We start from the raw sequence: 26814 nt of genomic DNA on the forward strand, positions 1-26814 counted from the left end.
GATATCTGTAGAATTTTGAGTCTGTTCAGTCACGAATTTGATTTATCCCTCCACTTCGTTCAGTCTTCCTCCATTTTTCTAAATGCTGTTCTATAAATTTATGGACAGAAATCTTTTGAAAGTCTCATTAAAGTTATTTCTAGGTACTTCATACATTAAGATGTTGTAAACGTCATTTTTTAAAATTTAAATTTTGAATGCTTATGACGGGTAGATGGAATCAAAACTTTCTATATTAACCTTGTATTCAGCCACCAAGAAACTCAGTTAATATCTTAATTTATATGGATTTTACATTTATACCATAATATCATCTTAAGATAACATCAATTTTACTTCTTCATTTGAAGTAAATTATTCCTTTTATTTCTTTTCCTGCCAATATTGTATCAGGCAAGACCTCCAGCAAAACGGCTTATAGAGGCAGTGATGTTGAACATTCTTCTCTTAATCTTGCTTTCAACAGTGTAAGATAAAGTTCCATTCTGTGAATACTGTATATGGGAGTAAGAGAGTTTCCTTCTGTTCCTTATTTGGTAAGTGTTTTTTCTGTTGTTGTTGTTGTTTGTTTTAAAATATGAATAGGTGTTTAATTTTACTAGTTTTTCTTACAGTTATTGAGATTATTATTTCTCTTTTTTCAGAGGTTAGTGTACTGAATTACATTGCATGAACCTAATTTGGTCATGATATGTCCTTCTTATAAAATATGGCTAGATTTGGAACCTTGATTTGATTTGATTTTTTTTTTAGGATAAATGAATTTAATCCAAGAAAGAGAGTGGCCTGTAATTTCCTTTCCTACAATGATTTTGTTAGATTTTGGTACCAATGTTAATCTCGTCTCTCAAAGTGAGTCAAAAAGTTTTCAGTTTTTCCTATTCTCTGGAAGAGTTTGAGTAGATGTATATTATTTTTTTCTTGAATATTTGGGCAGATTCATCATCTTTGCACCAAATAAATAGCTTACAATAAAATATTGCAGAAATATTTTAAAGGATGGTCTCAATTTCTGTAATAGGTATGGCAATATTCAGATATTTCATTTTTTCTTGAGGCAGTTTGGTCACTTTTATTTGCCTAGAAATTTGTGAATTTCCTCTAAATTTTCATTGTATCAACATGATATTTATGTTTTCTTCATGTTAAAAATTTTCCATATGATCTGCACAGATTACTCCCTTTTCAACCTTGGTTTTATTTTGTTGTAATTTTTCTCTTTGTTTGAACACTGGTACTAGGATTTTATTGAGCATATTTGTCATTTATTAGAATCTAATTTAGTTTTATTTAACCTTTTGATATTTGTCTTTTATTTTGTTAACACTTCCTCTAATATTTATCATTTTGTGTTTTCTCTTTTCCTTGTGTTTACTTTTCTGCTCTTTTTCTAGTTTGTGATGAATGCTTAGAACTTAGAAATTCAACCTTTCTTTATTTAAATATACACAATAATATATAAATATATATAATCTAGGATTATTTATTTCTCTTTAAGGATAGATTTAACTCCACCCCTTAAGATTTGATGAATAGTATTTTTAATTGGAAATACATTCTAATTTCCATCATAGTTTACTCGTTAATCATCGGTTGTTTACAAGTGTATTTATTAATCTCCAAGCATGTAGGAATTGAAGTTAGTGGACGTAGTGTTCTTTAGATGTGCATATGGAACATATACCCAAACTTACCACATGCCAAATGTGCACGTGGAAACTTTATCCAAATTGACGATATGCCAGACTATATCATCAATCTCAGTACATTTCAAAAAAATTGAAATTATACAAAAGATGTTGTGAAATTAAGCTTCATATCAATCACAAAAATAAAATTAGATAAAGCCAACATTGAGGGGATTCCAGCATTGCACCGTTTAATATCATAAATCTGAGTAATTCCAAGATGTTAATTATTGTATGAAAAATCTTCAGTTTTGGTTTTCTGTCCCTCTTCTGCTTCATGACCCAACTCCCAAACCCACATTGTCTGTGTTCTAGTCATGTTGAACCTTTTCTCAGCTCCCTAGAATATTAAATGCATGGCTAATTTGCCAGTTTCTGCCATTTCTAAGAATTCCACCAAGAATTTAATCCGCTTTCATTAGTCTGATATAATACTAATGCTACTGCCTCTATGAAGAAGTCCATGACACTTCCCTCCCCACAAACATATATACTATCACTTATTTCATCCCATGGGTCTCTGTGTACCTATATTGCAGCCCTATGTCACCACCTTGAATTTGCATCACTGCATGTTGTCTCCCCTACTCACCTGTGAACTCGAGGAGATCAGAAACCAAGCTGTACCATAAGCTCATTGTACACCATGGAAATACTTACTTCTTAAATCAAACACAACCTTTCTGAGCTCCTGCTCTGTGCCAAGAACAACATCAGGCACTGGAAAAATAAGGATTTGTTCAATGTGATCTAAATGTAGCTTTAAAGAAGATTAAAAGTAAGGAGTTACAATACCATGTGTTAGATTCCATGAGAGAGATTTAAGTTAGTTACTGTGGAGTGCTCATAAACGGTTTCCTTGAGATCATAATGCCTGCAAAGATGCTAAAATGAGACAAGCAAGCTAGTTCAAGGTAGAGAGAGAGTGTATCATTTTGGGAGAAAATCTTATTGGCTATAAAAGTTAAATTACTAAATGGAGGAAGGCAACATTTTGACCCTGCAGTCTTCATCAGAGCTTTTCCTTTTCTTTGAGAGAACGGTGCATACAAAAGAGAGGTGGAGAGCCAGCCCTGATAGCCTAGTGGTGAAAGTTCAGTGCTCACCACTTCGGTGGCCCATGTCGGTTTCCTGGTCATGAAAGCACACCAATTCTCTGTGAATTGCCATGCTGTGGTGGTGGCTCACATAGAAGAACTAGAATGATTTAGCTGTGTAGGCTCCTTGTGTACAGTTCAGGAGATGACATGAGGGAGGAGGGTTAGCAACCAGGGCACAGGGGGCAGCTCTGAACAAGTCTGATTGAGGTAAGGGGGCCAGGTAAAGGAATCTTGAAAAATGACCTCAGTTCCTTGGTCATAGACCTCAACAGATCTTAGAACTCTGGTAACCAGGCACACACAGCCCTCCATCCAGCTCACTTGACTGGAGACAATCAACAGGAAAAAATATTTTGTTGTTGTATCCCAACTTTTGGAGGATCTAGGCTCAAAAAAAACCCCAAAAGAGAAAGTTTTGGTCATTGCCGACGTTGGCTCAGCCCTCATCCCCGACGCCTCTGGGCGTCAGGCAGGAGGCAGTGAAGGGTAACACGGGGCAGCCCAGGAAAGGCTAGTGCAGGCAAGGACACAACTGTGATCCCACCTGATCAGCCCCACACCACTTACCATTCACCGTGTGTGTGTGGGTCTGTGTGTGTTTGTGTGGAGGGGAGAAGGCAGGGTACGTGGGACAGGTCATTCCTAGGCAGAAGCTGGTTGTTAGGTGTCAGAAGCATGGTGGGCCTGTCGTGTTCATAGCCCAGGTCATGGCTGGTAGCATGAGAAGGTGAGCTCCTCTACTCTTATGTTATTGAACCATAGATCTTTCATCTCTTTTCCTGCCTGACCACAGATCTTTGCAGGAATGTACCTCTGTGCCTTAACTGAGGAACAGACTTTCTCGTGGGGGTTGACCCCAGTGGCAGTGTGCAGGCAGCCCCTGATGCCTTCTGGCCCAGCTCCAGAACAGTCTTTGCAGAACTCCAGTAAGAAGGTCATCAAGGATCTGACCAATGGTTTCAATTTCACCAACTCACTAGGCAAGGGGAAGGTGCCTGAGGCCACAAACACCATCCAGTGCTGCTCTGAGATGAGAGCAGGAGCAGAAGGTCTCCACACTCAGGACCTTGAGATGACCAGGTTGGACTAGAACTAGGGCATGACCAGACTGGGGCTGTCCCTTTTTCAAGCTAAAGGGGATGTACACGCAGGTAACCTTGCCTGTTTCGGAGCTGAGCTGCCATGACCCTCTTACCCTTGCCCAGTGTGAGCTTCTGGAGGCCACTGAGGCAGAGGCAGAGGGTAAGGGGGACTGCAGGCTGGATATTCCTGGAAGGGAAGTGGGATCTTTCCTGTGTTTAGAAGGACACATGGAAAGTCAGCTATGTGGGTGAATCTTTCTCTTTATCCCACTGTAGCGCTAGCTGCAGAGCTTCAGCCAGTGGCAGAAGCAGAGCAGTGGGCAGTGGTGGAGGTAGAGCTGGCTACAGCCGCGTTGACACCACCCCTTCTAGCGTTGGAGCCAGCGTCCCCTCCATCAGCAGTGTTGGAGCTGGAGCAAGGGCCAACATCGTCTCCAGCAGGAGTGGGAGCTGCTGAGCTGGAGTCACCTGGACCATCATTTCTAGTGGGAAGTCCGTCTCCACCTGTGGCTGTTAAGGAGCATGAGAAGAAGCCCAACCTCACGGCCTTCCCTCCTAAGCAGGTGGTAGAGCGGTTGACCGTGATGGAAGCTGTGAGCAGCTGGGCTCTCAGGGCGGGGTGGAATAGGCCTTCCCTCTGCTATCATTGCCCCAGACCTGATCCAGACTCCCATGATCTGGGCCCAAATCCCAGCTCCACCCCTTACCAACCATATGATCTGGGCAACTTCTGGAACCCCCAAGCCTTTGCTGTCCACCTGCAGACCGTAGAGGTGGACAGTAACAGGACCTGCTCCACAGAGTGCCTGTGCCGGCTCCATGAGGTAGAAGAGATGGAAAGCTGGGCAGGGCCTGGCCCATCAGTGGTGGAAGGGAACTCATTGTGTGCAGCCAGGTCTACGGTGGCCCAGCCGTCTCCTCAGGAGGCTCAACAGCCTCAGGACTTGACACCTGATGTGTGTTTCACTACAAGGGAGACAGACAAGGCCAGTGGTTGTAGCTGCCACGGGGGAATGTGCATCAGAATGGGGAGTGGGACGAGAGTGGAGATCAGGGTGGTGGAAGATGCCCCCTTGGCATGAACAGAGTTGAGCTACCATCTGGAGCTTGGAGTTAGCCAGGATGGGCTGGGTGCAAATGCCCCTCTACCTTCCCTGTCAGCATTGGGTCCTGGGTCATCCTGTGCTGGGTACTCTCGGTGGACAGAGAAGAAAACTCAGGGACTCTCACAAGGCTCAGGCCACATCCTGAGATTCCTGAGCTCCAGCTCTAAACTGTGACACCTGTGTCAGACTTTAGGGGCTTTGGACACAGAGCTGGCCTGTCGCAATGCTGGATGACACTCCCCCTGTTCCCCAGGAGCTCTTCTGGAAGGTGGTGCCCTCTCAGTGCCTGGGATCTACCTGGCAGAAGAAGAACAAATCTGGCAGTGAGCACTAGACACCCACCATCCAGGCCACCATCGACCAGTTCAGAAGGGTGGCCAGCCTTGTCATCACCACCTGCCTCGGTGACCCGAGCATGACAGCGCAAGACAGGGCGAGGGTGGTAGAGCACTAGGTCCAGGTGGCCCAGGTGTGCAGTGGGAGGCCCAGTGGAGCCCTTCTCTGGGGACTTGGGAACTGCCTCTCCACCTTTATCAGCTCCCAGGATTGCAGTGTGTGGTCTAAGCTCCTGCAAGTCACTAGGCCCTTCCTGCCAGGGGCCCACTGACCTTGACTCCAGGTCCCAGTGGGAGGATGCTCACTTCCTACCTGGCTAATTCCCTGGATTTATCTAAACTCCTCCTCCTTGTGAGTGTTACTTTTTGGGTCCTAAATGTCCTTCTGGGGCTCCCTGAACATCTGTCTCATCTAGGAGGGGAGATTTAAATAAAAGGGGACTGAAGCTAGAGCAAGCAGGGCTCCAGTGCCCAACCTCACACCTCATTCTATTCCCTTCCCCAAGATTGCGAGATCTGGAAGAACTTCTCCTCGCCCCGCACTGTCATCTCTGCTCTGCAGAAAACCTCCACAAGCCACCTGAAGAACACATCGGGGGAAGTTTCCCTGTGAGTAGGCCTCTCTCCCTAGGAGGACCAGGATGAATGAGGGATCTCCTGTATGACTGTCATTGGCGCCTCAGTCAGCCGGGAACTCCTGGGAGGCAGCAAATGCTGGGGACAGGGCCTGGGAGTGGGTAGTTGGTCTCTAAGTCTCCTGGTGTCCTTAGTGAACCCGTTCTGCTTCAGGACTCGGTTTCCCTAAATGTCAGCTACTGGGTTGAGCCACATTGGAGATCTTCAAGTGTTTATAACAACAGAACTCTATGGCCAGTTGAAACTCATCGTGGTCAAAACAGAGCTGCTCTGTAGAGCTGAGGAGTGGAGACCCCAGTGACCAACAGCAGAGTCCCCTCCGAGTCCCATGAGACCTTAGCACTCAGAGGAGCCCAGTGAGAACACTCCTCCAGGCAGGTTGAATCTCTTGGGTTGTCAAAGAAAAGGGATTTGCACTCAGACTCCTCATATTATCCCTAAATTTATCCTTCCCTCTTTCCCCTCCACTCAGGTAAAGCTCTGAAAAACTTAAGGAGCTCTATAGCCAAGACGAGTCCTGGAGCAGAGAACTGATGACCAAGATAGAGTGGCGGCTGTGGGTCTGGAAAGAGAGGAGGGGGAGAGGGTCAGGGTGTCTGGGCAGGCTGTGGGTTTGATAGTTTCTCACTTGAACTTTCTCTGAAACATTCCCGTCTGTCTAGTCCAGGTTAACAAGCAGGGGGATCTGTTCAGCCCATGGGCAGCAAGGTGCCATTTTTGGGCAGGAGGCCCTGGTCATGGGACACAATGGTGTTGGCTGGGCTGTTCCAGGAGGATTTGCCGAGCTGGTGCCATCAGCAGGTCTCTGGCTTCCGTGCAAGTCCATCCTGCTGAATGTAGCTTCTTCCAGGCTGTTGCGATGGGTTTAGCCCTCAGCCTAAACCTGTCCTCAGGAAGCCAGGCCCCTGCTGCTCCTTCTGTGCTCACCACGTCTGCGAAGACGTGACTGTCATCCTTCTTATCATCCTTCTTTTCCACTTACCCTACCAAAACCAATCATGAAAGTGTGTCAAATGGTAAAGGAAGCCTGCCTTTTTAGGAGAATTATCCTGGCTGTGTTGTACTTCCACCCTCCCTCGATCCCCTGGGGATAGATCTGACCTGTGTCCCGGGATGTCATCAGGCAGATTTGCATCAAGAACAGAAAGCTCAAGGTCAAAACTGAAGGCTGCTCCAGATCATTTCTCCCCCTCCATCCTGTTAACACCCCCTCTTTGTTTGAGTGTGATTCTATTCTCTTCTTGTCCTTGTCACTCTCAACCGCACAAGTCCTGGCACTCCCACTCAGGACAGTAAGTCTCCAGTCCTTTACTAAATCCCAATTCTTACCATTTCTGTGTTTTCTGTCTACTCATTTACTTAATCCATTGACCACTTGGTGTTCATAGAGGTTAAATCAATAATGATATTATCAACCACCCCCTGCTAAATACTTACTCCCATATCCCAGATGTTCACATAATCCAAGTGGTTATGTTCAAAAGTAAATAATTCAGAAAACATATTCACCCACCACAAATTCCTGATCTCTAATATTTTTATTCAAACAATCATACAGTAAATACCTGTCCCTCAAGATCAGAAGTAATGCCAGATCAGTAATCCTCACCTTAATTTTCTCCTACACGTATCTAATCCTGGATTCCATGGACTATGATCACAATAATTTCCTTGGAGAAATAAAAAAATCCTTACCGCTCATTTATTTTGTAAACCTCCAAACGCAGAAGATCCCGATTATCTGCCATGCTGCAGCTACTGTTGGTCTTATAACAAGCTGAAGAAAAAGCACGAAACATGATCTTTTGGTACCACTGTAAACACAAAAACATCTGCATCAACTGGGAAGCATCCATAATGCCTGGAAATTTTGTTCTCCTTTTTTTGTGTTGGCTCAATAAGAAAAAGACAAATCAATTTAAAAAATGGGCAAGGGACCACAATAGACTTTCTCAAATGAAAACATACAAGTGGCCAATAGGTGTATGAAAAGGTGTTTGGCATCGCTAATCATCAGGGAATACAAATCAAAACCACAATGAGCTATCACTTCACACCTGTTAAGATGGCGATTATCAGAAAAACTAAAGATGACGAATATTGGTGAAGATGTGAATAAAAGGAACCCTTGTGGGAATATAAACTAGTACAGCCATTATGAAAAACAGTAGGGAGGTTCCCCCAAAAAAGAAAACTAGCATATGATCCAGCAATCCCACTTCTGGTATATACCCACAGGAATTGAAATCAGGGTCTCAAAAAGATACCTGTACTCTAATGTTCATTGCAGCTAATTCACAATAGCCAAGATATGGAAGTAACCTAAATGTCACTGATGGATGAATGGATAAAGAAATGGAATATTCTTCAACCTTGAAAAAACAAGGAATTCCTGCCATTTTTGACAACATGAGGGACCTAGAAGATATTATGCTAAGTGAAATAATGCAGACAGAGAAAGACAAATACTTATATGTGGAATCTAAAATTGTGAAATTCATACAAGCAGAGGTTAGAATGGTGGTTGGCAGGAGCTGGGGAGATGGAGAAATGGGGAGCTGATTGTCAAAGGGTACAAAGTTTCAGTTATCAAGATAAATAAGTTCTGGAGATGTAGGATATGGCGTAGTGCCTTCAGCTAACAAAACTCTATTGCATACGTCACATTTGCTACTAGAGTAGATACTAAGAGTTCTTACCACAGAATGATAGTAATAAAGGAGGTGAGAGAAAACTTTGGAAGGTGACAGATATGTTTGTGGCCTTGATGGTGATGACAGTCTCAAGGGTGTATACTTATGTCCAAATTCATCAAGCTGTATATAGAAAAGTATGACACCATCGTTGATTCTTCTGCATCTTGAAATATGCCGTGTCCTCATCACAAGACAAAAACATTTGTAACTATGTATGGGGACGGATGTTAACGGGACTTATTGTGGTGATCATTTCAATATATATTCAAACATTGAATCATTACGTTGTAGCCCTGAAAGTGACATAATGTTGTATGTCAACTTTACCTCAATAAAAAAACCACAACAAACAAATCCATTTGAATATTGTAAATGAGTTCAGTGAATCCCTGAAAGTGCCCCATTCCCATATGAGTGTTACAGGAAGCAGAGAGGATGAAGCAAATGGAAGAAAGTTGCACAAATCACTATTCAAATTAAAATCACTTAAGTTGCTATCAGCTCCTTGTGGCAAAGTTCTGTGAGCACTGAACTTCTTTCACAATTTTCCTGGAAAAGCATGCTTTCAGATCCAACCCGTAACAGTTTCATCATTTCCTCTAATAAGACAATTTCAACTTAATAAATAAAACCAAAAGCATCCCTTATGTATGAATAAAGTTAGTGAACTTTACAGAGGAAAGAGCATATTTGCACAATCTCAATACAGGAAACAGAAGAACTGAATGATGATGAAGTCTCATTCAAGCTCATCTTTGAAAGCCAGTAAAACCAGGCTGTCTTTTCAAGGATGTGTGTAGAGCTGTCAGCCTTGGAAGATAGAAATAGTGGCCTCCTCTGGAGCAAAGGACAGCCTTGCTTACTGCCCAGTGTAATAAAAATAACACACACACCCCAAGGCAAAGGTTAGCAGACATCCTGCCCGTTATCAAAGATTTGAGTTCCTTAGGCTCTGAGATCTTGCATCTCTCTGCATGTCCCCTGGCCCACTGTGTATCACCCTGTAGGAAGTGAGATTTAGTGAACCGGTGCAAATGCTGATACTATGGCCACTGCTATTGTTGTGTCATTAAGTCCTTAGTCTCTGACCCATGGGTCTCGTGACTTTTGCCAGCATCTGTAAGACCGTTGTAGGCTAACTTATTGGTTTGCAGGTAAGGTAAAACATCAGACCTTTCACAGTTTCTGACAAGCCCTTAAAATAACTAGTAGTCTTAGGAACAGAGAGCTATCCAGAACAATATGCATGGATGGTCTTCATAGACGACTTCATGTAACCAAAACTTTAATAAGTCTCTCTGACCTCTTTTATTTCTACCCCAAATAGAAGGAGAGGCACCAAGCTATTACAGACCTGGGCTTGTGCAAGCCACCTGGTGACCTAGTGACAAGAGACTTCCCATGGGGAGCAAAGACAGATGGGCATATTTCCAAAATGGACCCACGTGCTTCCCGGTCATCAAAAAGACAGTGCATTATCTTAATTTATGATGATTTGAGTCATTAAAATCTTGTGATGTGCCAAAGATACACTAATAAGATGAATGAGGCACATAGCAGTTGTACGCAGATTAACACACTTGGTGAATATCAAACTCTGAACCAACTTTAGTGTTCTAATCAATTAAAAGGTACAACCAATTTATTTAGGTAGATTAAATGATATTTAATGTTATGCCTGATTATTACTCTTCAATGATGAACAAGAAGCTCATGTAAATAACTATAATTGGTCTTACTCTGAGACATGATAGTCAGGACTGTTTGAGATAAACTGGGGAGAAGGAAGGGGAGAAATAGACAAAAGTTCATCATTTCCTCTAATAAGACAATTTCAACTTAATAAATAAAACCAAAAGCATCCCTTATGTATTAATAAAGTTAGTGAACTTTACAGAGGAAAGAGCATATTTGCACAATCCCAATAAAGGAAACAGAAGAACTGAATGATGATCAAGTCTCATTCAAGCTTATCTTTGAAAGCCAGTAAGACCAGGTTATCTTTTCAAGGATGTGTGTAGAGCTGTGAGCCTTGGAAGATAGAAATAGTGGCCTCCTCTGGAGCAAAGAGTAGATTTACTTACTGCCCAGTATAATAAAAATAACACCTCCTCAGGGCAAAGGTTAGCAACCATCCTGACCGTTATCCAAGATTTGAGTTCCTTAGGTTCTGAGATCTTACATCTCTCTGCATGTCCCCTGGCCCACTGTGTATCACCCTGTAGGAAGTGAGATTTAGTGAACCAGTGCAAATGCTGATACTCTGGCCATTGCTATGGTTGTGTCATTAAGTCCTTTGCCTCTGACCCATGGGTCTCGTGTATTTTGCCAGCATCTGTAAAACCTTTGTAGGCTAACTTATTAGCTTGCAGGAAAGGTAAAATATCAGACCTTTCACAGTTCCCGACAAGCCCTTAAAGTATCTAGTAGTCTTAGGAACAGAGAGCTATCCAGAACAATATGCATGGATGGTCTTCATAGAAGAATTCATGCAACCAAAACTTTAATAAGTCTCTCTGATCTCTTTTATTTCTACCCCAATTAGAAGGAGAAGCACCAAGCTATTACAGACCTAGGGCTTGTGCAGGCCACCTGGAGACCTAGTAACCAGCAACTTCCCATGGGCAGCAAAGACAGATGGGCATATTTCCAAAATGGACCCATATGCCTCCCTATCATCCAAAAGACAGTACGTTATCTTAATTTATGATGATTTGAGTCATTAAAATCTTGCGATGGGCCAAAGAAACACTTCTACGAGGAGTCAGGCACATAGCAGTTGTAAGCAGATTAACACACTTGGTGAATATCAAACGTTCAACTAAACGTAGTGTTGTAATCAATTATAAGGTACAACAAATTTAATTAGGTCAATTGAATGATATTTGATGGTATCCTTGATTATCACTCTCTAATAATGAACAAGAAACTCATGTAGATAACTATAATTGGCCTTACTTTAAAATATGGTAGTCAGGACTGTTTGAGAGAAACTGGAGATAAGGAGGGAGAGAAATAGATAAAAGTTACCTGCTCTGAAGCCACTGTCAAGACACCTGGATCTACATGTAACCCAGGAGACCGAGGCAGACGGCTTTGTGCCTAGATCCCCCTGCACTGTGGTTCTCAGGGATGTCACGGTGCTGAAGCAGCGTCCTGAATCTAATTTACATGTCCATGTGTACAATACCCTTGACCATGGTGATGAACCACCATTCAATCATCTCTTACATCTCTCTAATTAACAATTAGATTTCAAAATCATTGTATCATTACATGATCATTTATTCCTCAAACCTGTGGGATGCCGAGCTAAAAGAAAATTAAATATCAATGGTTTCCTTTTTTTGAAGGACCAAGAGGTTCTTTCACACTTGGAATCCGGGTTAGAAGATAAATCCATCAAATCAATGGAAACAACTTAAGAAATGGACAGAGGGATACTTCATTCATATATACACAGTTTACACTGTGGCAAACATAGAGTTATATTTTTAAAAATTAGAATTTTTTGAAATTTTAGAGATATTAATGACTTTGTTCTGCTTATATTCCCTTTGGTTTACCAAACCCAAATCACTCTTTAATGGACATTTCTAGCATTCAGTGCTAATAACAGCAGCTTTTTAAATTCTTATTTTTCCCAGGTCAAAGACCAAGGGCAGAGGTCATCAAGAGGTCAAGTCTAACCTACCTACAGATGTGGCAGGCTTACCTATGGATGTTCAAGCCAGACATTGCCAGCAGAACCACATCTCTTCACCCATAGGTGAGTTTTTACTAGTAATCACAGAGACTTAAGGATATCAAAGCAAATTCTTTATTAAGAACAAAAGATATAGATTCCAATGTTGAGTTCATTACTTTGAATTTTTGAACCAAATCACATATATCAATTGGACCATGTTCAATTCTATGATCTTTAGAAGACGCAGCCTACAGCTGAAGAGAAATAGATACAACACCAATATCTTACCCTCTCTGAAGCCTAACTGAGAGCCCCTGGAGTCAGAAGTTTTCAAGACAAGAAAAAGTCATCCTTCATCTGAACAGAGAGAGTATAGGCTATTCAAAGATTCAACTCACATTGTTAGCATGACTTGTTAGAATGTGATGGAGCAAGCATAATACCTTCTAAGCTTCATGATTTTTCTGCAGAATACTGAGATGGATGACCTTGAAGTCCAGCTTCCGCATAAATGTTGTTATTCAGTGATAAAATTAATTTCCCTATAAAATAATTCCCATAAAATTGTTAAAAATATATCATAGTCTCTGATTAAAGGGAAACAAAGCATATTGAGCAGTTGAAAGCAATGTAATAAATTCCACACAAGGATCTTATAGCAGCATTATGTATAATAGTGAAACTGGATGTAATCCCTTTGCTATCAAAGAAGATATAAACAGATCATGGTATACCTATTCTTTGGAATACCTCTAAAACTTCTAAAAAGGTAAGTTAGAGTGATGTGCACTGATAAGGAGAGAGGTCTATGATATATGGTTTGGAAAACAGCAAATTGCAAAACGATGTAGTTATGTAATTTATGTTTAAAAAAACTTTGTGTATTTATAAATTCATAAGAAATTTCCAGAAGAATAAGCCGCAACCTCTTAACAATAGTCCCTTCTGAGTAGGAGAGTGAGTTTTCAGGGAAGGAGATGAAAGGGGAATGTTTCACTTTACTCTACATAAATCAGTGCAATTTGACTTTTTTTACAATGTGTATTTGTTTCATAATTAGAAAAATGAGTGATGTGACCATTTGGTGCAGGGCAACAGCATTATGTTCACCAGTCTCTGTACTCTATGTTACTGCACAGCACGGACTGTAGGAGAAAGCCCAGAGGAGCAATGAAGACAAAGAAGACATGACACCTGCAAAAAGTCAGTGGAGTATTTCTACATAACAAACCTTCCAGGTGAGTGACAGTCAGTATCTTCCACTGCTCCAGCTCTCGCCATGAACCTAGTACCTGCCCAGAGTAAGCCGGAGGACCACGCTCCGCTAGTCCAATCCCTGCCCGGAGCCTGTTTGTGCAGGGTGACTGCCATCAAGCAGACAATGGACTCAGGATGGGGCGTGTGCCTTTGGGGAGACTGGCAGAGAGGCATAAATTGGAACACCAGCTAAGTGCGCACACCTGCGAAGCGGAGCTCCAGATGGAGACACAAAATATAACAAGAAACTGTGTGATGTGAAGGAAGCTACTCCATCTCTCTGAGCTTCAGTGTCGCCCCCTGTAAAATGGGGATCACAGGACTACTTCAAAGAGCTGTTGGGTAGTTACAAAAAAGTCCCTGTGACAGCAAGTGTCCACATTATTAACAAAGTCATATCCGACTTCAAAATAATCGATGAAAAGAATAATGGCAATGAGACCAAAGACGGGATGCTCAACTTCATAAGCAGCCCCAGCAGCATGAGAATGAGAGAGGCTTCTAGTAAGCAGGGTTCTTCACAGCTCCATTGGAGACGATGAACACGGGCTGCACCAGGATAAGTCACTGTTGTACAGTGACTCGTGTAGTGAGGGTGGGTCCCTGAAGACACTGTGAAATCCAGTTACACACAGTGGCTCCTAGGAAACAACTACAAAGCAATCAACTCAGCAGATAGGAATGGGAAGGGGACGTGCATAGGAGGGTCAGAGCCACAAAATCTGACGGAAGACACTGAACCATGAGCGCTCAGCTCTGTCAACAGCTGCTGTGGTTGCACCAGGAGATCAAATGTCTGAGACAGTCATTGTGGGGACTGCCAAGAGCACAGTGGTCACTGAAGCCACACCCCAACAGCATTTGCATCGGAGCACACAGAACCCGAGACTTTCCTCTCCATTAATCGTTGTTTTAAGATGATGAATATCCTCATGTTACAATGTCTCCTTCCAACCCTTGTGGATGAGTGTCATCAGAACCCCCTGAAGAGGTCACAGGCCAGAGTAGGATGGAACAATGGGGGCTGGAGGAGTGGCGCTGCACCTGACCATCCCGACTATCACCTGGGCCTATTGAACACGAGAGAAGAACTCGAGGATGTGGTCTAAGGAGAATTCCCCGTCTTGCCACATTCAGAGACACTGCAGAGTTTCTCGTTCGTTCTTTACAAAAATGTTAAGGAATTCGAGTCATTAGTTCATAAAGAGGCAAATTCTACACATAGTGACAGGGTCCAGTTTCCAAGACCAGCTTTTTCAGTTGTTAGATAATATCTCACATTCAGGAATCGGAAGTGTAACCTATAGGGACCTGTAATGTAAACAAGGACTTTTTTTCATGTAGATCAACACCCAGGGTTTTAGGGAGGATATGAATCATGAAAGCTTCTAACCATTCCTCCACAAGTTTCAATAAGACTTTTAAGTTAATTTACCAATCTCAGGAAAAGATAACTTGGCAATTCAAATTTTTTGTTTCTGCATTCAGGCATACAGTACAGCCAAGAGAATGAGGAGAAAAAAATTAACAAGAAGATCATGCTTGCATTTCATCTTTTGCAAATAATCAGGATAATTTATGCTCTGTTCCTTTCACTACTCTAATCAATTTTTAAAGAATACGGTACATTTGACTATCCCTGGGCATGTTTATCCTGTAACCTTGTCAGAATCCAAAGCAGAGATGTTAAAGCTGACGGGTTTCAAATGCTGCCCAGGTGCTGTCTACCATGAACATCCCTTTCCCAAAGCTGGACCACCGGTCTCTTCCTGAAGGATCAGAGTCATCACTCATGACCCTGAGAGACTGGCCACTCAGGCCTGAGCTGAGATTAGGTGATCAATCTAAAGGGCAAAATGCTTAAGCTATTCTCATCTTAAGGATGTTGTTTCAGAGGCCTCTGCACTGGAATGGGTTAGTGAAAATGGCCTACTAGATACTTGCCTGGGAATTGATTTGTTCTCCTCTGCTCTTAGTGGATCCTGGGGAAACCAATGATTAACACCAAGGATGCCTCAACTTCCACATCTGTGAAAAAAGCAAGCAACAACCAATGTTACCACCCTGCAAACTCTTAAGTTGTGCTTGCAAGAGGGGCCACAAGGGCGAAAGTCTCCCAAAAGCTGATGAAGTGATGGCACTTTGGCTGGAGAAGGCAGAGGGCAACAGGCAAACTGGAAAGTTTCTGGGATGTCAAGCCAGTTCCCATAAGCACTTTAGAGAAGCACCTGGCCCTGGACTAGGTAGGAGGCTGTGGAAAGACCCACAGGCATGCAGGTGGGAGGAGGAATCAAGCAATGGAGGGAGGTGGTTGGGAAGAGGTGCGAGTCCAGCTTCGATTTTGGACAAAAGCAGTTGCACATTGCAGGCCCGCGGTTGCCAATGCAACCGGCACACCCTCCTAACTCCTTGGTCCCTCTCATCCCGTCACATCCCTCTGGGACTCAGTCCAGTTGGAGCGAGTGCAGGGCCAGAGTCCTGATTCAATGGGGGTTTGGCCCTCGGGCAAGCTCACATTGCCCTGTTCCTCGTCCCAGGGCTAGGCACAGCCCTGTGCACAGAGGATCCTGGGAGTTCTAGTCCTGCAGCCCTGCGGGCTGCCTGCTGGGAGCAGTTAAGAGAGAAATGCTCCCAGCATGCACAGCCCGTGGCCCCAACTTGTGCCTTGTCCCTCGGGCCCTGGGCTCCACGCCTCTGAGTCTCCATCCCACCCTCTTCTCTATACCACGCCCATTCTCCATGCCCTGCCCACCTCCCAGAGTATGCGCAGTGTGGTTGGGCTGCATCCCTTGAGGCCGGTACTCAGGTAGGGGTGGGGTTCACCAGCATGGCTATTGCTGAGGTTGCTTGCAGCCCTGGTGGAAGCTCCCTGGTCAGTATTTGAAAAGTAAATTCAATATCTATAACGGAAATACCAGGTGCCTGGGATCCTGGAATTTGCCTGTTCAAGGCCACCTGTCCTACCATACCCCCTATCCCTCCAGGCTGCCATGATCCTCCCTCTGGACCCGTGGTCAGGGTCGCTGCAGAGATCCTCCCTTTGGACCCAGTCTGGCTGAAGGGCCCATACCTTCGTCAGAAATCTTTGAAGGACTGCCCTGAGCCATGTCATAAAAAGGAGAAAACATCACATTGGACAGCCCCAATTCCTGCATTACACAGACAGGAAACTCAAGCGCACTGGTAAGTGACTGCTAAGCCATTTCAGGGGACCACACACATGTCCCTTCTCCCATGCTGCACACAGGATGGTTCACTGGACTTCCTTATCCCAGTGTGGACCTCTTGGCCTGGTTAACATAGGTAACAATACCGAAAATTCCCTTTGGTCCATCCCACAATGTTAGGCAAGTTTGTGCAGGAAGGTAATATGCAATTTCTGCTCTACTATAGGGCTGGATCCTTGGGAACTAGTTTTAATATCCCTGTTTAAATATACCCTAAGAATCACAAAATAATTTATTGCTGTGGGGTGTTATGGTGATAATTCTCTGAAGTTGTTTTTCCATTTAGCTTTTCTGATTGACTACAAATACTACAGCACCACACGCTTCTCAGACTGGTGGATGCACAGCTCCACTTCTTTGCAGGGAGGACGCACAACAGCAGAATATCCGTAGCCTGACTTTCCAGAGCATCGGTATTACTACAAGATTTGGAAGAAGCAAAGTTAGGTCATTTCCAAGGTAAGGAATTAAAAACTTAACACTAAGATGAGGTGGGAAAGTCATATGCCATTAATAATTGTCAGTAGTCTGTGTCTGAAATGTCAGACTTTCTCAGAGAAAGAACTGTGAGACCCTATTTCCCATTGTTTTAAATAGGAAAAATTAGAAGGCATAGCAAATCTATTGAAAAACTCTACCAATTTCCTAAGTCACAATATGGCACCTAGACAAAAGTTACGAACACCATGTGCTCCTCATTTTGTTCCTATTCAACCCAGTCCCACAGGTCTTGAGTGCATGCTGTGAACACGGCACTGTGTTAGGTGTCGAGGCCTTGGTGAGCATTGTGGTGGGGGTGGACCTTGCTGGAGAAAGATGGCATAATAAAAACTGAAATCCATGCCACTTACAAAACTGAGGCAAAAATGGAAAGACTCAGGAGCCACGCAAGAGTGATAGCATTACTAGATGCTTGGGCGTATTAAAATCCATCTAATGGTGTCATGAATGAATGTGTTCCACTTTAAAACAAAACACTGCTGTTATTCTGAGATATTGAGTTAGTATCTTTGTGCAAATATGCAGGATTTAAAATGTTTACTGATGTATAACATGCGTACAGAAATATATGGAGAAGTCATCCACGTAAATCTCAAAGAATTATTACAAAGTGAACACACTTGTGTGACCAAGAGCTAGCACCAGCTTTACTCAGGCCCTGACAATCCCTTTCTCCCTATTTCCTCCCGAAAGGTAACTGATATCTTACCAGTGAACACTGTATATCGAGTTTGTCTTCTTATACAAGTGTTTTATTACAGAACAATTTAAACAATATACAAAATAAGCAAAACATCATAGTAGGCCCATCACCCAGCATCAACGACTACTAATTATCTGCCATTTTTGTTTCATCCCACGCCATTCCATTCCCACCTCTCTTTATTATTCTTTTAAGCCTTTGTGCGTGTGTGGTGAGTAAGATGTATGAACACTGAAAGGCACAAATCTCAACCGTACAGTTTTGGCAAATAAACATGCCCATATAACTTTCATCCCTTTAAGAATAGGATATTTCCATCACCCCCAGAAAACTCCTTCCTGTTCCTTCCCAAGCAATTTTTCCTTCCCACGATGCAACCCCTGTTCTGGTTTTTTCAGCATAGGTTCATCTTGGCTGAAATCATCCCATGTGTGTTGTTTTCTGTCCAGCTTGCCTCCCTCAGCACGAGGTTGATGAGTCTCTCTCAGCATGTGTGTGTCAGCTTTTGCTCCTTGGCATGGCCGAGGGCGTTGTGCTCTGTGGATGTCCCAAAGTGCGCTCATCTTCCTCCTGGGGACGTACAGGTCATCTCCTGTGAACAGTCTTGTACAAACGTTTTTTGGTATGCTGTTTAATTCCTTTATTAGCATTTAAGTGACACAACTTTGCATGTTTACTGGTTGGTCCAGATTACAATATGCATCTTTAAGATATCACAGCCTACCTAGACTTAATAGTTCACCAGTTTAATCAATGTAAAATATGGAAGACTTGCTACAGAACAGTTCCATCTACCTCTGTCTGTCCTTTGTGCTATTGTTGTCATAAATTTTACATCTACCCATGTTATAAATCCCATAATACAGTGTTACAATTTTTGCTTTAAATAGTCATAGGTATTTTAAAGAAATAAGAGAAATAAGTTAAGTGTTTGGAAGGAAATGCTTTGAGACTCTGCAATTGTACTGTTTCTTCTTTAAGTTTCCTCCACAGTTTTTGCATTCATCAGTCAATCTTTCCAACAGTAATTATTACTGTAGCGTTCTAGTGGCGATTTTCAATTTCATGCTATCCAGTGCATTTATTATTTGGAATTCTGTGAGGAAGATTCCCTACCCTCGTCCTCCCTTCCTTGTCCCTTCCTTTCTCTCTTTCTCTCATTCTTTTTTTCCCCCTTTTTTCTTTCTTCCTTCCCTTTCTTTCTTATTTAATCTTTTTTATATCAGTATAGCCGCGTGGATATGTATTTTATTCTCTGCATAATAATCCAATGTTACCATTATTTATTTTGTTGCTCACAGTTTTCCAGCTTGAGTCATTGGGAAGTCTTTTAGACTGATTCATTTTGACACATCCCATCATTTTCTGTGTGTGTGTGTGTGTGTTTTTTAAAGCACTTTCCTACTTTCTGGCACTACAAGATGATCCAGGCTCATTTTGTGTTTTCTATCTCCAGCCCTAGAATTAACCATTTCTCCAAGAAAATCTGTTTCCTTTCATTGGAGAATGATATTTAGAAAACGAGATCTGGGAGCTAGATGTGCTCATTAATAGTAGAGTGTCACTGCTTCTAGTCCCTCTCAGCAGAGCTTGGAAATGTATGTATGAATATAAACTCAAGTATACGCATCTGTCTATTGATCTATCAATCTATCATTTTTGATAGATATATTAAAAGAGACATGGATTCATACTGATATTTCCAACTCCAAGCCAGCACCACTGGGTTTTTTTCTAGCATTCTCCTTTTGTTTATTTGTAACTTCTTTCACCAACAGTGAGAAACTTAACTCCAGTTAGCTACAATATGTTTACTGTGTCAACTAGTTTCAGAATTGCTAATCCATACCCTTATGAAAAACAAACTTACCACCTAGAGTACAGTGTTTTTGTCCAGTACTTTAGTTTTACAGTATCCCGTCAAAACACTGTCTTCCAAAGTAACTTAGGTCAGGACCTTTCATCCCCACTCCTTCTGTATGGTTGTGTCACATGCTTGTAATACAGTAAGATTCATTTGTCACTGCATTCCATCTGGGTTCCCCAGCATCCTGATTGATTTTTTAAATTTGCAGAGTAAAATTCAGTCTTTGCTGTGTACAGTTCTATGGGTTTTGACTTTATGGTCATGCATCCATGTCCACAGTACCATAAAGAGCTGTGTTTTTCACCCCCAAAGTTCTCTCATGCTATCCCTTTGTATTCAACCCCTTCCCCAACTCCATCCCTTGGCAACCACTGATCATTTTCCATCCCTGTACTTCTGCCTTTTCTAGAAAGTCATATAAATGGAATCATAGTCTATACAACCTTTTGAATATGGCTTCCTTCACTTAGAGAAATGCATCCAAGATTCATCCATGTTGTTGTGTGAATCAAGAGTTTATCCTGGGGCAGGCCCGTGGCTTAGCAGTTGAGTGCGTGCGCTCCCCTACTGGCGGCCCAGGTTCGGATCCATGGTGCGCACAGACACATCGCTTCTCAGGCCATGCTGAGGTCGTGTTCCACATACATCAACTAGAAGGGTGTGCAAATATGACATACAACTATCTACTGGGGCTTTGGGGGGATAAAGGAGGAGGATTGGCAATGGATGTTAGCTCAGAGCTTATCTTCCTCACACACACAAAAAAGAGTTTATCCTTTTTATTGCCAAGTAGTATTATAATGTACCAATACAACAAAGTTTCTTTCTCCATTCACTTGATGAAGGACATTTAGTTTATTTCCAGCTTTTGGCAATTATAAATAAAATGGCTATAAAGATTCCCACAAAGATTTTTGTTTAAAAATTAGTTTTCAATTTTCTTCAGTAAATACCTAGGAGTGGGATATCTGAGTCATATAATAAATGTATGTTTAGCTTTATAAGAACCTGCTCAACTGTTTTCTGAATGCAACTATCATGTTGCATTCCCAGTTCTAATTGCTAATTGCTTCTAGTCCTTACCAGCACGTGGTATATGCAATTTTATTTTTTATTTCAGCCATCTAATGGGTGTGCAGTATCTTATTATGGTTTCTACTTCCTTTTTGAAAGTGAGTTCTGCTAAATACAGAATTTTGTGTTGACTTTTGAGTTTTCTTTCTGCACTTGAATGATGTCATTTTGTTGTTGAGTTGTCTCTTTTGTTTTTGATAGTACACCATCCATCATTCACATTATTTCTCCCTGTATGTAATGTCTTCCACTGTATGTGTGTATTTCCCTGACTGCTTTCAAGATTTTCTTTTTATCTTTGGATTTTAGTAGCTTGACTATCGTGTACTTAAGTATGCTTTTCTTTTATATTTTATTTTGTGGGTTTGCTGACTTTCTGGGATCTGAAATTTTAGATTTTTCACCAAATTTTGGAAGTTTTATGCTACTACCTATTGATTTGCCTTTCTGCCTCATTTAATTTTTCTTTCTCTCTCCTCTCAGCTTGGGACTCAATCATCTCACAGGTCATAAGCCTCTCTTCATTTTTCTTCAAAATTTTACATTCTTTTCTTCAGACTGGATAATTTCTATTGCTGTATCTTCATGTTTTTTCTACTATTTCTAATCTACCGGTAAACTCAAAAGTATTTTTTTTATTTCATCTTCCTATTTGGCTCTTTTGTGTAATTTCCACATCTCTGCTAAGTTCCCACATCTGTTCATTCATTATGGGAATATTTTTCTTTACCACCATGATCATCTTTATAATAACTTCTTTCTTATCCTTGTCAGATAATTACAACACATTGGGGAGAGTTTCTACTGCCTGCTTTTGGTCACATATGGATTACATTTTCCTGTTTCTTCAAATCTCATGCTTCTTTTAAATTGTGTACTGGAAATCATGAAAGATAGGTATAGAGGCTCCGGATTCTATTGTATTCCTTGGAAGAGTTTTGTTATTTTTCTAGCAGGGAATCAACTTGGCTAGACTGAAATTCCAATCCTTTCTCATTTACAGTGGGCATAGCTGAAATCCTAGTTTAGTTCTTTCATCTTCCAACTGCTGTTTTTACACTAGGCCTTCTGGGGCCTACCCTGCATGTGTGTTGTTCAAAGATCTGCCAATTTGGAGTGTGTGGGGAAGAGACTTACATATATATTTTGCGATTTTCCTCTTTGTGGCTCCCTCCCTTCCAGAATTTCTCCCCTAACTTTCCAGCTACTCTGCCAGCCCAAAAATACATCCTCTAACATTACAAGTAAGACTGTAGTTTTTCCCCTGTGTAGGCCATGAACAGATTTTAGAATGCTTTGAGGCAAAAGACTCAAGCTTGCAAATATCTCCTGGTGCAATTCCCATCATTTAAGGGAAGATTCCCTCTCAGTTCTGCTTGCTTTTGGAAGAGATTTATACATACACACAAATACACATTTATTATATGTCTGTTACATATAGCCACACGAGTCTGTATAAATATATATAATATTTTGTGCAGATTTTATCATTGTTATCTGTGAGAGTGTTAGTTCAACAGGCTACTCCACCATTACTAAAAGTCAGACCTCGGTTTTGTTTCTTTCTTGGATTTTATATAAATGGAATTATAATATATATAACCTTTTTAATATAATTTATTTTATGCAACATTATGGTTGTGATATTCATCCATGCTATTGCATGTAGCTAGTGTTTGTTCATTTGTTGAAAATAATTAATTTTTCAATGGTCATAAAATATGCATAATATAAAATTTTAACCATTTTTAAGTGTACAGTTCAGTGACATTCAATACAGTCACATAATTGTGTAACCATAACCTCTGACCATCCACAGAACTATTTTCACCTTACACTGAAACTTTGTGCCCATTAAGCAACAACTCCCTGTTATCTCTCCCTCTTGCCCCTGGGAACCACCATTTTCCTTTCTATTCCTATAAATTTGACTACTCTAAGTACCTTATATGAGTTGAATCATACAGTATTTTTCCTTTTGTGACTGGCTTTATTTCACTTAGCATAAATTCCTCAAGATTCATCCATGTCATAACATGTGTCAGAATTCCTTCCTTTTTAAGGGTGAAGAGTATTCCACTGTGTGTATAAACCACATTTTTTTGTCAGTTCATCCATTGATGGACACCTGGCTTGATTCCAGCTTCTGGCTATTTTGAATAAAGCTGTTAAGAACACGGGTGTACATATATGTCTTTATACCTCTGCGTTCAGCTTTTTTGGGTGTATAACAATAAATGGTGTTCTCCGATTCACTTTTTCACATGTAGGAGGGTTCCCCACACCTCCAACAAGCAATTCTTGGAATGCCAGCTTGTCGCCAGATAATTCAACTCAATTTGATGCTGACAACCCAGAGATACATCAGATTCCACAGGTTCATGGCTCTGTCCTATAAGTCTGCACACCCACCCAACCTCACCTCAACTTCAGATGCCAGTTACAAGCCCAGGCTGTTACCTATACTTCTGACTTACTGGCGATAAACCAGAGGTCCCCACAACCTTCTCCTTGGGTTTAATTAATTTACTAGAGTGGCTCACAAAACTCAGAGAAACATTTACTAGATCACCAGTTTATTATAAAAGGATATAACTCAAGAACAGCCTGTTGGAAGTGGTGCATAGGGAAAGGTATGGAGATGGTACACAGAGCTTTCATGCCATCTGCAGGTGGACCACTCTCCAAGCAGTCCTTGTCATTGCCAACCTGGAAGCTCTCTGAACCACTTTCTCCTGGGATTTTTATGGAGGCATTCTCACATAGGCATGATCAATTATTAACTCAGTTTCCAGCCCCTCTCCTCTCTCTGGAGGATAAGTGTTAGGGGTAAAAATTCCACGCTTCTAATCAGGGCTTGGTCTTTCTGGTGACCAGCCCCCATTCAGGAGGCATCCAGGAACCCACTCAGAGTTGTCTCAATAGAACAAAAGATTCTCTTAGTGTTCTTATCACTGGGGAAATTACAAAGACTTTAGGAGCTCTGTGCCAAGAACTGGACGCAGAGGCTGATAAATATGTTTTTTATTATTTCAGAACCCATAAGTGGAATTTCTAGGTCATATAGTAATTCTATTTTTAATTTTTGAAGGAACTTCCATACTGTTTTCCACAGTTTTATACTCTCACCATCAGAGCACAAGGGTTCCAATTTCTCAACATCCTTGCCAACACTTGTTATGTTCTGATTTTGTGATAGTAACTATCCTAATGGGTGTGAAAAGGAAGCTCATTGTGGTTTTATTTCACATTTTCCTGATACTTAGTGATGTTGAGCATCTTTTCATGTGTTTCCTGTTCATTTTATATTCTTTGGAGAAATGTCTATTCAAGTATTTTGTGCATTTTTAAATTGAGTTGTTTTTTTATTGTTGAGTTGTAGAAGTTCTTTATTTATTCTAGATATTAATTCCTTATCAGATTTGTGATTTGCAAATATTTTCAACCATTCCATGGTTTGCCTTTTTACTCTGTTGATAGTATCTTGTGATACAGAAAACTTTTTCATTTTTATGAAGTCCAATTTGTTATTTTTTTTGTTACTTATGTCTTTGAAGTCATATTAAAGAAATCATTGTTACAATTGCATTTGGACCCAATGACACACAGCTTTTACCATGTGTTTTCTTCTAAGGATTTTATAGCTTCAACTCTAATATTTATATCTTTGATCCATTTTGAGTTTATTTTTGTATATGGTGTAAAGTAAAGGTCCAACCTCATTCTTTTGCATGTGGATATCCAATTTTCCCAACAACATTTGTTGAAAAACTGATCTTTTCTCCAATGAATAGTCTTTGTACCTTTGTCAAAAATCATTGGACCATATACGCAAAGTTTTATTTCTGAGGTCTCTGTGCTATTCCATTAGTATAGTGGGTGTATTTATGCCAATACCAAACTGTTTTTACTACTTTGTAGTAAGTTTTGAAATCAGGAAGTGTGAGTTCTCTAACTTTGTTCTTCTTTCTCTAGATTGTTTTGGCTATTCAGTGTCCCTCGAGAGTCCATATGAATTTTAGGATAGATTTTTCTAACTTTGAAAACCATCATTGGAATTTTTACCTCTTTGAGTAAGTTGATTCTTAAGTATTTTACTCTTTTTGATGCTATTGTTAATAAAAATCTAAAGTTTTTAAATTTCTTTTTCAGACTACTTATTATTAATGTATAGAAGAACAACTAGTTTTTGCATGCTGATTTTGTGTCCCACTACTCTGCAGAATTTTCTAGTTCTAACAAATTTTTGGTGGAATTTTTAGGGGTTTCAACATATAAGATACTATTTGTAAACAAATATAATATTACTTCTTCCTTTCCAATTTGGATGCTATTTCTTTATTTTCTTGCCTACTTGCCTTGGCTAGAACTTCTAATACCATGTTGAATAGAAGTGGTGAAAATGGGCCTTCTTGCCTTGATCCTGATCTTAGAGAAAAAGTTTTCATTCCTTCACCCTTGAATATGATGTTCTCTGTGGATTTCTATATATGGCTTTTATTATGTTGAAGTAGTTTACTTTTACACTGAGGTGTTTTTTAGTGTTTTTAGCATGAAAGCATGTTTAGTTTTGTCAAACGCCTTTTCTGCATCCATTGAGATGATCATGTGTTTTTTTTCTTTCATTCTGTTAATGTGGTTTATTACATTGATTCATTTTCATATATTGAAACATCCTTGTATTCCAGGAATAAATCACACTTAAACATGCTGTATAATCATTTTAATATGCTGATTAATTTAGTTTATTACTATTTTATGGAGGATTTTTATATCAATATTGATCTAAGTTATTGACCTATAGTATTCTTTTCTCTTAGTGTCTTTGACTTTGATATCAGGGAAGTGCTAATCCCATAGGATAACTTTAGAATTATTCTCTCCTCTTCAACTTTTTGAAAGAGTCCGAAGAGAATTGGTGTCAGTTAATTAAAAAAAAGTCTTTCACCCAGGAATAAATTCAGCATAAAATAACTACAAATAAATATTTTTTAAAAATATGAAAAAGTTTTCTTACTAAAAAAAATTAAGCAAGTACATCACTTATCACTTTATTTCTAAAAAGTTTTTACCTATTAGTAAGCATGAACAAATTGTTAGAATTAAAATGACTGAAGTGTTAATTTTCTTCATTGCAAATTTTCTGACAGAAGTATATGATGCCATCATGTATGACATCTTTTATGAAAAAATGATCATTTTTTGTAGTATTTGAGAATATTATGAATTTTCCCAGTGGCCTCTGACAAAACTCTCATATGCAAAGTTATCTTTTCAACAAGTATGTATCATCATCATCTTTACCAAATTAACAAACTCAGGTGCTAATTAATCAACTATTTTTCATATGATTCAGGTTCTCCACCAAAATCTTCCCTAAGCATCAGGAAATTCTACAACTTCTGCAAGATTAACAATTTTACCTTATATTGTATTCATCTCATGTGGTTTAAAACAACCAAAAATCATTGATAAACTGATCCTGCCCAGACTAAATCATGGTGAATTATAAAAGATGATCTCTGTTAAGTGAGGAGGGATTTCAGGTTGAATTTAATTTTATAAGTGGTCAATTTAGTACAGTGTATTGTTCTGTTATGTATTTCACTTCTTTTCTAAAAAAAAGTGATAGTTGAGGGTACTTAGATAAAAGTTGAGAAAATAAGGAACTGTTACACACTGTAAGCTTTAAATGTTTTCAAGCATAAGATACAATAGGAACTAAAACTACGAAATGGCAGAGGAAATAGAGATAAGGGGATGAAATTGCAAAACTGAATCTATAATAATATCTCAATGGCTAATGTTGTGGTGTCAGAAAGGTGGTGAAGTCAAAGAATTTGTAAAGATGATA

This window comes from Diceros bicornis, assembly GCF_020826845.1.
Source record: "Diceros bicornis minor isolate mBicDic1 chromosome 13 unlocalized genomic scaffold, mDicBic1.mat.cur SUPER_13_unloc_1, whole genome shotgun sequence".
Taxonomy (NCBI): domain Eukaryota; kingdom Metazoa; phylum Chordata; class Mammalia; order Perissodactyla; family Rhinocerotidae; genus Diceros; species Diceros bicornis.